This window comes from Pituophis catenifer, unplaced genomic scaffold (assembly GCF_029215685.1).
Source record: "Pituophis catenifer annectens isolate HBS135680 unplaced genomic scaffold, rPitCat1.0.hap2 SCAF_2, whole genome shotgun sequence".
Classification (NCBI taxonomy): Eukaryota; Metazoa; Chordata; class Lepidosauria; order Squamata; family Colubridae; genus Pituophis; species Pituophis catenifer.
Genome location: NW_027256882.1, coordinates 209,150,278 through 209,161,449, shown reverse-complemented (window position 1 = coordinate 209,161,449; position 11,172 = coordinate 209,150,278).

Below are 11,172 nucleotides of genomic sequence, written 5' to 3'. Positions count from 1 at the left end.
ATGCATTCCTAATTTCTGCTAGCATTTATCTGACAAGAAATGAATCTTCCTGTAGCAGCTCCTTCCTTGCACACTAACCTTCCCTTTCTTCTCCTGTAAAGTAATTACTTATTCACAGCAATTTATACTTGTCTTCAGCCAGAAAGGCATCTAAAGTGACTTACATATTATTAATTTTAAAAAGGCATTATCCCCATTAAATTACATACATCGGACAAAAGTAATGGGAATGAAGGAAAAGAAGCTAACTTAGCTACGGATCTCTTGAAGTTAGCTGGAGAAGATGGAGCCGTTCCAGCAGCTGTGCCACAAGTCTGATTCCGTCAGGTTTTTCTTCTCCCTGACTTGTTTTCATTCCTGTTGACCATTGTAGTTTAATGGTCATGCTTGCTGATGATTGAATAACTAGCTGGAATGAAAAGTACGGGGAAGGAAGAGGAAGCTGATGGAAGTGGCCTGGAATGGTGCCGATAGAAAGGCTCTTTAAATAATTTAGGAACCAATTGCTAAATGCTAGAATAACAACTTCATGAAGTTGGTAGTGTCATGGTTTAAAGATGCTCTTCTGTCTCAGTACCTGGATGACTTAGCATTATTGAAGGAAGCATGAATTCTGCTTTTGATCACTGAAAAATATACCATAAGTCTATCTCTCCATCGTCTGAAGCACATCAACATCTTCCAGTAAGATAATGATCCTAAACATATCAGCAAGTCTACAAGAGAATGGATGAAGAAAAAAAATCAGTACTTTGGAAAGGTCCCCCGAGTGAGGCAGGTTTAAATAATCTTTTGCTACATTGCAGTTAATCTTCCCTTCTATTCCAACAAAGTCCAAGGAGAATTTAGCTGTATAATATAGGCTGGGTTGTAATTGCTTTATTTTGGAAGGAAGTCAGGTGACTATGACTGTAAACAGATGCAACTGGACCTGCAAATTTCGTGTCGGTTGAGTTTGGGGTTTTTTTACAAGATGGCTAGATAGCACTTCAACTCAGCAATGTAGAAAAAACCTGTGATTGTACATTTTGGTCAGTTGTCCTTTAAAATGTGAGTCTCATATTTCTTAATGACCCTCTATCCCTTAAGTAGTGGTTTCACTGAAAGAAGTGGGAAGTTTATGAATATAGGTAGTTCTCAGTTAACAATGGTGATTGAACTAGGGAACTCCATCACTAAGGGATGCAGTAGTAAATTGTGATGTTGCATGACTGCGCTGATCTATGACATAGTTTTGGCACTTCTAGTTGCAGTCACTAGGCAAATCTCTGCAGTGTGACATCACATGCACATTCACAACTTCCTGCTGGTTTCCCCATTCATTTCACTTGTCAGAAGCTGGTAATGAAAGTCATAAATCATGATCACGTGACTGCAGGGCACTGTGGCCATTGTAATTACAATCTGGATGTAGTGTCTGTAAAGACACAGTGGATGGACAGGGAATGGATTCAAGTTCAAGGACCAGTTGTAAGTCTCTTCCTCCAGCACTGTCGTAAATTCAAATGGTTGCTGAATGAATAGCTGTTAACTGAGGACTACCTGTACTAGCTAAAAGAGTATTAATTAAAATGTCCATGAACAGTTGTATATCACCTTTCTAGCTTTTTTTGAAAAAAAAAATCAGAAGGCACAAGATAGAATCAAACCATTCTAAATTGTTTACAGACTAGCACAGACTTATAATAGGGACCAGACTGAGAATTTAACCTTTGCTTAAAACTTGCTAGTCAATTACAAACTCCTGATCCAGTGAGCAGCCTCTTTCCTTTAATTGTCCCCACATCATGCCTTGCTGACAAGTGTAATTGCTTGGCCTTATTCGTTTGTGACACCACTTTATGTATTGCTTAACACTGAGGTTAATTGAAGGATGTTGGCAAGACTGACAAATGGCAGGGTTTCTACTGAATCTTGTAGATAAAAGCAAATGAACATAGGCGGCTTTATACTGGTCAGTACCTGAAATAGCTTAGAAATTCACAAATGGAAAATCTTGAACTGCTTTTATGCATTTAAGTATTGTATTGCTAGCCTTAGAGAATCATCAGAAGAGGTATCGCGCAATGTAAGAGCAAACATTATTATCTAGTAACATCTATACATCCAACTGCTAGGGAAAATGCACAGATTTCAGGAGAGGTTGAAAAGCCTGCAAACCTATTAATATTTTTTGGTGGGAATTTCTAAGTGCTCTATTTAACATTACTTAGATGCGGCCTATGTAAATTTGTGATGACGAAAACATCTAGCAATGAAAGATAGGCAAGTATAAAGGGTACAGTATCTTTTATAGGCTGCAGAAGTCCAAAAAACCACTAGATGACAGGAAAGAGATACTCAAAGTTTAGTGGATATCTGGGGGCATCAAGTAATCATGTAGAGTTTTTTAAAACTAATTGGCCTCCTTTATACAAAACTGTGGAACCTCTGTAGATATTCATCTATGTATGTTGGATCCTCCTACTTTGTGAACAGGAGAACTTTTAGGAAATAATCATAGTTCTTAATTACAGATTAATTTTGCATCAGACAATACAAATGCTCCCTTAATAAATTAGTTCTAAAACTGAGTTAATACATTGTATTGTTGTATTTTCTTATCCAAGGACAGGCAGCTAGTTGTTCAGGGAACAAATCTATGCACCAAAGCCATTTATCTATTTGTGACCATACCAAAATTCAATCAAGGGTATTAGATTTTTTTCCTCCTGTATTTCTATTCATGTTAACAGAAAAACGTCTGATTATAAAAAGTATTCTGCACGGATATTAATTTACTTTGGGTAATTAAAGTATTATCCCAGCTCTGCCTAAATAAATTATTTCAAAGCAATTTATTATGGAGACAATGTAAGGGCAATTTTAACCCTATGGATCACTGAAAAACGTGTGAGCATTAAAAATACGGGAGTTAGCTGGTCCAGTTCTTCCTAGCAGTTCTCTGCTCTAAAGATACCTTCAACATTTTTTTTTTAAAAAGCAGTGACATTTTGAGAGAAGGGAATATTAACAATAACAATTCTATGCATTGCGTAATCCAGTGGTGTTCCTGTTAAATATGCATGCTTCATAGGTGCATTTGTGATATTTGTAGGATGGATCATTAACCATTGCTGCTATACACATCTATTGTAGCTTTAGTGGAGGAAGATGGGTGGGAATAGTGTTGTTTACTGGGAGGTTGTGGAAATTCACAGTTCCACAAAATTAATATTTTAATGCCCATATGAGTGCCTCTTTAGAAGGAAAATAATATGTTATATTAGACACATTGTGCCAAACCTTTAGGGTGTGCTGCCCAACACAGGCAGTCAAAGAGCATGAAGTATGTATAATTACTATTCTGGACACAAATGCTTATTTTTCCTACAAATAATTGAAATAACACTTTTGCAGTACAATCTTATGTATATTTACCGTGCCACTCTAACCTTCCTATAAAATGGAACAGAGATATTAAGAGGAGTAGAAGAATTTCTTGTGCTATGGCAGATGCTTAGGTTTATGAAGAGAAAGACCTACTAATGTAGATGCTTTATCAGTGACGTACACTTGATATGTCAAGAAACCACAGTGGCATCCCATTTGGCTGCAGTATGGTGGAGATGAGTGATCAGTGTGGAGAAGAATCTTTTAGAATTTTTAGGACCCCTAATTTCTCCTGTGTACCCGAGTTTGGCTGTTCCACCCCATAGTTAATGGTGGAAGAAAAGAGAGAGAAAGAGGTATCTCTATTCCCCACCCTTTATACAGTAAAATGGCAGATGGTTAATATGTTGGTGGTTTGAGTCAATCATGCAAAGTTAGCTTTAAATTCATAGCCTATTTCGTTTTACAGAACCCAGAAAATAAATGATAAGTATTTAATTTGGAAGAAAGTGCTGTAGAGAATATTTAGCTCCTCAGAAAAATACAATTTTAATGGAATCTTAATCAGGAGATACTCCCAAGAGTGTACTTCGCAATAACAGTTCCTAATGTTTCGCTAAACTATTTTCTCAACGTATTATTATAGGGTACCTTTATGCTAGGGATCGGTAGCATTGTACGCCAAGAATGCCGCTTTGTCAAACCAAATTGCTATGATCAAGCTCACTGTTTAGGACCCTGCAGAGATACATAATGTATTGTCATTTAGAACAAACTAAACTGAGTAGGATGGACAATGGCAGACTTGCTAGAAGACAGGAAGATTTGGAAGTACTTAACAGCTTCAGAATTATAACATTGCTAGTGAAGAACAGTAAGCTTAATGGATTTTGCTGCCACTTGTGTTTGGTTATGCAAAATGGGAGCAGCCTAAATTAAAACACACAAACACAGGGAGGGGGGAGGGGGGGGGAGGGAGGGAAGGAGAGAGAGAGAGAGAGAGAGAGAGAGAACATTCACCCAATACATGGTTAAAGAACAGAACCTCATGAAATGTCAGTCTTTGTTGATGCAGTGGCCATTTTTAAATTGTTACAGGTATAGCAGAGAAGGTTTGGGAAAACATATTTTTTTGGGAATTACCAGGTGTTTACTGGCAATTACCAGATGTAAATGTTATAATTAATCACATTTTGATCATTAAGAGCTTTCTCAAGTTGGCAGGCTCCAGATTTTTTGGACTTCAACCTTCCCATCAGGAGAATATAAAAAGCGGGGAAGATTGCATTTTAACCTACTAGCCTATTGTGGGAAGTTGTGATTTAATTATAGCTCCCTAATGTGAATATAGCACACATGCTTAAAAAAAAAGTATGCATAGCCTCTCACAATTTCCTTTGTTAATTTCCTACTGCTAAACAAATCGGGGTCATTAGATTGGGACTGAATGGCAATTTGCTAGTCTTGCAAAAAATAAAAGCAAGAGGACTGGAAAGAGCAACAAAATAAATCTTCACACACTAAAGAAAATGTTTGCCATGTTTGCTTTGGGGAATTTCCTTCCTTCATGTACCTGCACCTCTTTGACACCCCAATACAAAGTGTGTGCAATTTATTAAAAAAAACAGGGAAGAGCTGTATTCCATGAAATGATTTTAAAACGTGTATCAATCTTTATACAGACAATGATGTGATTCTTGTAAGCAAAATGTAGCTTGTATGTTTGAATATTTTGTAAGACATTTTTATTTTGTATTGGCTAATGATGACTTTTTTTTCCAACTCGTTTTTTTTTTCTCCCATGGTTCTATTAAAAAATGATGGACATGATATTTTTTTTCGAAGTGATTGATTTCTCTGGATGTACAATGTTGACACCTGTTGTGTGTTACTGATTGTTTCAAGGTACCATATGTAAGCAGTCTTAAAATATGTTGGATAAATTTGCACCTTAATCTTCATTTTCATTTCATTTCATTTATTAAATTTTTATAACGCCCTTCTCCTGAAGGACTCAGGGCGGTGAACAGCCAGGATTAAAATACATACAATATGAAAATTAAAATAATTTAAAAATAATTAAATCAATTTGGCTTCCCCAATTTAAAACCCCTTACCCATAAAATTAACCAATTAAAAATTTTAAGCCAGCCCTGCTTGCTGAAATAGAAAAGCCTTCAGAGCCCAACGGAAAGTACGGCGGTCCGGGATCAGTCATATCCCTGGGGGTAGCTCATTCCAGAGGGCGGGTGCCCCCACAGAGAAGGCTCTCCTCCTGGGGGTCGCCCAGTCAACATTGCTTGACCAACGGCACCCTGAGGAGACCCTCTCTGTGGAAGCGTATTGGCCGGTGGGAGGTCATCAGTGGCAGAAGGTGGTCTCGTAGATACCCAGGCCCTAAGCCATGGAGCACTTTAAAGATGAGAACCAATACCTTGAAGCGCATCCGGAAGACCACCGGAAGCCAGTGCAGCTCACGCAGGAGAGGTGTTACATGGGAGTGCCATGTCGCCCTCATAATCACCCGCGCGGCTGCGTTCTGGACCAGTTGGAGCCTCCGGGTGCTCTTCAAGGGGAGCCCCATGTAGAGAGCATTATAGTAGTCCAGGCGGGAAGTAAAGAGGGCATGAGTGACCGTGCATAAGGTCCGTGCATCTTGAGCTCATTTGTATCTAATGAAAATTCCTTCAAATGAATCCGACCTAAATAATGTGACAAAAACCTGAGTTTCATAGATCTGTGCAGAATATTAAATAATCATGTAGTGAACAAAGGGCATTAAAAAACCTCATTGATTCATCAGGGCCCCTAAGAGAATATTTAGGTCAATGCAAAGCCATCAAAACGCACAAAAATGGTTGATGTCTTAGCACAAGAAATGCTAAATCAAATTAAAGATAGAAGAAATAAACAAGCCATCTTTACATCTTGAACTGATAAAATATTTGGACTCCCAAATAAAAATAGAGAAACCATAACTGCTAGAACTCTCTTCCTCCATTTAGGTAAAGGTGGACTGCACTACTGTATCAAAATGATATTACAATTCCTCCCCTTGAGACTGCGGCCACTCCCGGCTTCCACCCGCACTCCTGCATTTCCAATTTCTGCAAAGGAGATTCATGATGAAAACATCACAAAGGACCGTGTCATGGATTTTATACCTAGGCAAGGTCCACAAAAAGTATTTCCCATTTCTGAATATTTAACAACAGTAAACAACAATGTGGATGCCTTAAAAAAAACTTGCAAGGTATTTCCCCCAAAATACCCTATATAACTCTAGAAATTATTGAGGAAGCACAAAATATTGATGTTAAGAAGAAGCAGGCTAAACCTGGTCTAGACAAATGCTTAAATTCCAAGTCCCATAAGTATACCACAGAGAGGAATATATACCACATAGAACAGGGATCACCAATCTGTGGTCCGCAGCTTACTACCAGGCTACAGCTACAGGCTACTCACCACTGGGCCGCATGAGACAGCTGGAGCGCATGCCTCTGCACACAGCCCCTCTCACACAGCCCCTCTCACATGAGTGGGAGCTCGCGGCCCCACTCACGGGACCCTCGTTGTGGGCTCTCGCAGCCCCACTTGCACACATGCATTTGCCCCTCCCACATAATCATCCCCTCTTTCTTCCCTGCCCCCGGAAAGGTTGGGGAACCCTGATGTAGAAAATCTTCATTGTTGTGAAGTAAAAAAGATAGAGGGAAATCAAGAACGAGAGCCTTCAAAGTAACAAGGCCTCTTTACGGATGATTACAAATAAGAGTTATTAGAATACTGACAGGGCCATTATTCTTTCTCTAAGTCAAATTCTCAGGATCAGTATCAACTTCTTGATTACCTGGTGAAATAGAGAATTCTGTTGACATTCCAGAATTGCTGGTACCCCGCTCAAAAGGAACCATCCTTGGGGTATTTTCCAAATCATATTACGGAGTGCAAAACCTGCTGATTTTTCAACTTACACATTCAAACTGAAGTGATGATTCCTTTAAGCCACAAAAGTAAAATGTTGAATCAAATCATCGCAGAGACCTCAGCCCTGCCCTTGACAAAGAGTAGTTTAAATGAACACCTGAGATAACCACGAGAGAAAAATTATGTATGAAGGTCAGGAAGCAGGGCTGATTAACTTCTCTGAAGCACTGCCAAATTGTGAACGAGATGAAATATTGAGAAAATTAAAGAATCCTAAGCAGACACTGTTAATAACACTGCAGTAGAATCTTTGACAGACTGTAAACGGGGGGAGAGAGCAGCAACAATTATAATAGAGAAAATATACCCTTGATATATTTTGAGCCAACCTATGACATAGAGCAGAAAAGAAAACAGAAGAAATTTTATATGATTTATTTGTTTGTTAAATTTCTATGCTGTTCATCTTTCCGGTAAGGCAGCCTTGGGGACTGGGGGAAGGGGGGGGGGGCTTTCAGACCATAACAAGATAAATAGAAAAGCAATTAAAATGTTAAAATTATACAAATTTAAAATGTAAAACTATACAAATGCCGGTTTTCATGGCTGAAGAGTGGCAGATTCTGTAGTACCAAAGCACTGTAGCCTCTGGTGATTCCCATTTCATTTGTTGCAAGATCTAGAACATTGCACTTTGATGTCCAGCTTTTAAACCTAGTTACAGCCCTATCCAGTTTGTTGCAAGCTTCCATGATGCAACAGAAAGAAGCTCCTCTGCATCGAATACTCAATTCAACTGAGATGTCTCTGCAATTTTTCTTTCCTACCAAAATACAAGGAAATATCAAGGCCATTCAGAACTTTAGAGTTCTGAAAATGATTTTACTAGACTGGCTTTCATGTTTTACCCTGTGCTGTGATGGTTTTGGGTTACACTCAGAACTTTCTCAGGAATCTCTAATTTAATGAATATACTTTTAAAAAAAATGTGCAAGGCAAAATATAATCTGATTTCTGTCAACACACTCCACTCCTTGAAGGAGATGGACCATCTAGAACAGGGATGTCAAACTCAAGGCCCGAGGGTCCGATCTGGCCCACAGGGTACTTAGATCTGGTCTGCGGGGCCAGCCTGGAAACAACAAAGGACTGGCCCGCAGTGCCTCTGCTAGTGAAAATGGAGCTCAGGTGGGCCGCATGTTTTTTCTGACAGAGGGCTATCAAAACAAACTAAATTTTTTTGAAGAAAAAAATTCAATTTTCTCCACAATTGTTCTTATTGGGTATAGTTAAGGGTTTTACTTTGGGTGAAACAAAGTTGATATTGTACATGATAACAGCTGCGAGACTATTGATAGGTAAATATTGGAAGAATGAAGTTTTGCCCACGATTGAGGAATGGATTCTGAAGATGGCCAGTTTTGCAGAGATGGCGAAGATTTCAGCATTTTTAAAAGACTGTTCACAAGAGACTTATGAATGGGAATGGAAAAAGTGGATAGATTATGTTCAGAACAAATATCAAACTAGGAAGTATCAAATAGCTTTTATTTGAAAATGATATTTTAAGATAGAAATATTTCAATGTAATGAAGATGGAAAAAAAAATTATGAGGGGGAGGGAGGGGTTCAAGTTTTATATAAGTTTTATACTAAGGGGTTTTTTTTACCTGATATGAGTATATTGTGTGGAAGTCCAGGGGGAGGGGAGGGTTAGGGAGGGCTAGGGAGGTAGGGAAGTTTGGGGTGGGCTGAGGGGGGAGGGAAAGGGGTGAAAATGTAATTGTAAAACTTTTGCAATAAAAAAAAACAAACTAAAAACAAAACAAAAGGAGAAATGTTTCCCCTTTTGCATTTGAGCATCCAAGAAGGGACAGGAAAGGAGAAAGGGAAAGAGGAAAGGCAGAAAAAGAAGGTAAGAGGGGAAGAGAGCAAGGAAGGAAAAAGAAGGAAAGAGGGGGAAGGAAGAAAAAAGGGAAAGAAGAGGGAAAGAAAAAGAAGAGAAGAGAAGGAAGGAAGGAAAGGAAGGAGGGAGGGAAGGAAGGATGGAAGGGAGGGAGGGAGGTCGTCGTGGTCCCCGGCATGATCCACAAACTCCACTCGCCACATTGGCTTTAACCAATGATCCACAACCTCAACCAGAGTACGACAGACGACTCCTGTGGACTTTGGACAGTGGTGCAGCATTGCATGTTACCTACAGAAGGAAGGAAGGAAGGAAGGAAGGAAGGAAGGAAGGAAGGAAGGAAGGAAGGAAGGAAGGAAGGAAGGAAGGAAGGAGATTATTTATTTTATTTTATTATTTTATTAATCAAATTTCTATACCGCCCTACTCCCGAAGGACTCAGGGCGGTGAACAGCCAAGATAAAATACAGATAATACAAATATTTAAAAAATCCCTTAAAATTATTAAATATTTCGGCTGAAACACAGATTAAAACACCCAATTTATAAAATCACAAATTAAAAAATTTTAAAAATTTAAAAGATGGGAGTTAGGCCAGGCCAGCTTGCTGAAATAGAAAAGTTTTGAGAGCACGGCGAAACGTGCGCAGGTCCGGGATCTTCCGTATCTCTGGGGGGAGCTCGTTCCAGATGGTAGGTGTCCCCACAGAGAAGGCTCTCCCCCTGGGGGCCGCCAGTCAACACTGTTTGGCCGACGGCACCCTGAGGAGCCCTCTCTATGGGAGCATACTGGTCGGTGAGAGGCTATTGGTAGCAGAAGGCGGTCTCGTAGATACCCCGGTCCGATGCCATGGAGCGCTCTAAAGTGGTAACCAAAACCTTGAAGCGCACCCGGAAGACCACCGGGAGCCAGTGCAGCTCGCGCAGAGGGGGGGTCACATGGGAACGCCACGTCGCTCCCATAACCACCCCCACGGACGCATTCTGGACCAGCTGGAGCCTCCGGGTGCTCCTCAAGGGGAGCCCCATGTAGAGAGCATTGCAGTAGTCTAAGCGGGAAGTAACGAGAGCATGAGTGACCGTATTTAACGAGTCCCGATCCAGAAAGGGACGCAACTGGCGAATCAGGCAGACCTGATAAAAAGTCCCCCTGGCCACGGCCGTCATGTGCTCTTCTAAAGACAGCCGTGAGTCCAGGAGGACACCCAATTTGCGAACCCTCTCCGTGGGTATAATGAGAGTGAGGGAGGGTCTCAGGAAAGTTCTGCCTTAGCACTTGGTCACCACAGGTGCCCCCAACCTGAGTTCCATGTCATACCCACCATGGCCATGCCCACGCCCTACGTTCCCCCCTGGCCCTCCGAGGTCAAACACAACCCTAATGCGGCCCTCAATGAAATCGAGTTTGACACCTCTGACTTTGAAACATGAAGTTTAAACAAACAAGCAAATTAATGATATTGTAGAATGTAGTGTTAAAAACCTTTAACTTCCATTTACATTTTCTCTCTACATTTTTTTGTCTTCTGTAATGCCTTGCCAAAATCAGAGATCTGTTTAATTTGTACTTATTTGAATCTTGTATTTTAAATTTTAAATTTTATGTTGTACAGTATGTGATGCTTCAGTCACGAATAAACAAACTAATAAGATTTTGCAATCTCCAAAGTTTCATATTTGCTAGATATGATAAATACACTGGTAGTTCAGTATTCAACATTAACTGGTTCCAGAAGGCGCGATGAGTACCAAAAACAAAAACAAATAATTCTTTTCTGAGAAGGAATTATATAGTGGGTCACAAGGCAGCCAACATCAACAAGTTTTAGCTTGTGCGTTGAGTACCAAACAACCAAAGAATACCCTGTTTTCCCCAAAATAAGACATCCCCTCATAATAAGCCCAATCAGGCTTTTGAGCGCATGGCAATAAGGCCAAGTGCTTATTTCAGGGTTCAAAAAAAT